We start from the raw sequence: 2,951 nt of genomic DNA, 5'->3' as shown, positions 1-2,951 counted from the left end.
CACAAGAGTAAATTGGGAAAGACTTGGAGAAGGGGTTAACCTTTCTCCATATAAATTCTTCCTTATAGCTCTTTTAGGGCAATAGTTTATTTTGGTGAACTTTACCTTAGCTACCAAAACACAAATCCTCTCTCTACTCTCTAAGAGAAATCTCTCTACCTTTTGCTCTTCCGATTAGTTGGATACCACCTATCCTTCTATTGGAATCCTTGAGAATAAAAAGGTTATTCTCGTGGTCGGGTTCAAGTTCGATTTAGAAGAAGTTCATGCCAAGATCAAGAGGATTTTTCGTGGAGCTCGAAATTTTTCAAAGGTAAGAATGGTTCTTTCTTATTTTCCCTTCTCCAAACCATGTTATTTCATATATTTTGTTTTTTTACACTGTTTTTGTTTATTCAAAAATTGATTTTCGAGATGCAAGACATTCACACGTTTTCGCTCGAGACTCGATCCCTACATGTATTACTTTCATTCATGTTCCTAGTAAATGTTATCTTATTGTTGATTCCATTGCTAAGTGTCCTAAAGAAAAGTCTGATGAGGAGTTTGGGTGGATTTCTTTCCCCCTCATCTCATTCATCTAGCTGAAGAATATGTACCTTCTTATTTTAGCCCATTGAGGCCTTAATAAAAGTCCTTTTTATTCGGAAAAAAAATTCTAATTTAAATAATTATTTTAAATGTGCTTGATACTATATTTATAAACCATAAAACTAGTGGTATGGTAATTATCCACTAAATATTAGATTAATTCTAAAATATTATTAATTTATTTCTGAATATTTTCTATGTTAATATATTTTGTAATAATGTATAGTTTATATAATATAAATACAGCATACATACTTTGATTCTAAAAAAATGAATCGAGTTCATTAATCACCCTAGCACCATCACTTTTTTATTTATTTATTTATTTAAATAATATTTGAAACAAAAAATAATATTTAAATAACATATTTCCCAACAAAATGTTTTATTAACAAAATCACAAAATAATAGATTCAATGCACAAAACTTATGCACATCAATTATTGTGAAATAAAATCAAACTTTTATCTTTTCTAAACACTAAATATATATTTTAAAAATTCGTTGCAAAGGAACGTAAAATTATATAACTTTCCTGTGTCAAAATTAAAGTTCTAATTTTCTCTAATATATTACTCATTATTTCTTAAGTATATAATTATATTCTATTTTATTTCTGAGATTGTGATACTAATGTGCTAAAAGTATGGAAAGCCAAATGTTAATAACCATATGCAAAAGATAAGAAACAACGTAAACATCAATAATATCAATACGTATATAATGAAATTAGATATCGATTTTTTATAAAGAAAATAGAGAAATTTTCACATATAAAAAATATGTCAAACTATTTACAGAAATTGCAAAAAAAAAATGAAGATTGATAGACATTGATAGACTTCTATCTCTATCGGTGATAGACTTCTATCAGCTTTTATCACTTATAGACATTGATATATTTCCATCAGCCTCTAAAAAAAAGATTAAAATTTTGTTATTTTGTGTAAATAGTTTCTTTTATTTATTTTATTTTTAAAAATCTACAATAAAACATGAATAAATTTATAGCACACATACATAGTAATAAACTAGTTATTTTAAGGGCTATACCAAACCTCAAATTAGGCCTAAATACTTATTTTGACATTTCAAAGTTAGTTTCTGAAACTATCCATGCAGAAGAGTCTATTACATTTTGTCAAATTAAATAATTTGATTTTTATGATAAGTTGCCCGTCTAGCTCAGTCGGTAGAGCGCAAGGCTCTTAACCTTGTGGTCGTGGGTTCGAACCCCACGGTGGGCGATTTATTATTCTTTAAATTCTAATTTTATTTTCGAATTAAAAAGCTGATGATGGAAGTGATAATTAATTATTCAATCAGTCACCTTCTATTTAGCTAGCGGATATTTTTAGAGTATTTTTGTATCAATATTCATTGCTTCAAAAAGTATTTTGATTTTCTCCACCACATATTGTTGAGAAAAGAAAAGTTAAGTTACCAATAAGAAATTCTCTCAGGAAGATAACAAATTTAGAATTGAAACTTTATTTTGTAACATTTTTATGGTTAAAAAAAAACTGGTTAAAATTTAATGAGATTTCTTATATGTGTAGATAGATAGACTTATTACGAATCAAATTTATTTATAACTAAAAAAACGAAATAAACATTAACATTTAATTTTGATGGAATTTTTATGATGGATTAAAGGTGTGCTTGGTTTAATTTTTGAAGTATATAATTTTGAAAAATAAGTCATTTTGGGAAAAAAAATAAAGTGTTTCACAACCATGCAAAATAGTTTGTATTTGGTCTAATTTTTTAAGTATTTAATTTTGAAAAATAAGTCATTTTGGAAAAAAAATAAAGTATTTCACAACGACGTAAAATAGCTTTTGAAACACTTTCAAAGTTTATTTTAAACAGTTTTTTATCAAAAGAGTTTAAATAAAAAAATAACTTTTTTAAAAAACATTTTTCACTAGTCAATCCAAATAAACCCTAAATTACCCCTATACAATTTAGAGTATATGAGCTAAAATCTTTAGCTATGGACTAAAATGTGTTTTATATATATAAACATTTTGTGAGTTCAACTTCAACCAAATTAAAATAGTATTTAAGGGGGTGTTTGGGGCAGGGAGTTAATTATTATAGTCCTAGGTTATTATAATTGGGTTATAATAGTTTGTATAATAGTATGTGTTTGAGATGAGAACTATTTGAGTTTGAAAAGGAAATAGTAAACAATGTTGCAAAGAATAAAATAAATAATGAATGTGAAATAGTAACTGTAGCAAATAGTAAATGTTGTAGCAAATAGAAATTTTGAAATAATGTTTATTGTAGCTAATTGAGGACTACAAAATAGTATTTACGGTAGCAAAAGGTGGTTATTACAGTCTTCAGATAGT

General features: G+C 26.3%; 1 non-coding gene across 1 annotated transcript; it reads left to right on the top strand.

Annotated features, from left to right (window-relative positions):
• Nucleotides 1–1,765: 1,765 nt before the first annotated feature.
• TRNAK-CUU (transfer RNA lysine (anticodon CUU)) lies at nt 1,766–1,838 on the top strand. Its single transcript has one exon. It is a non-coding gene; the product is annotated as a tRNA-Lys (tRNA).
• Nucleotides 1,839–2,951: the final 1,113 nt, after the last annotated feature.

Source organism: Benincasa hispida, chromosome 3 (genome assembly GCF_027475165.1).
Source record: "Benincasa hispida cultivar pf3 chromosome 3, pf3_genome.v1.1, whole genome shotgun sequence".
In the NCBI taxonomy this organism is placed as follows: domain Eukaryota; kingdom Viridiplantae; phylum Streptophyta; class Magnoliopsida; order Cucurbitales; family Cucurbitaceae; genus Benincasa; species Benincasa hispida.
Note: the sequence above shows the minus strand (reverse complement) of the source record. Positions and strands in the feature narration are given on the sequence as shown.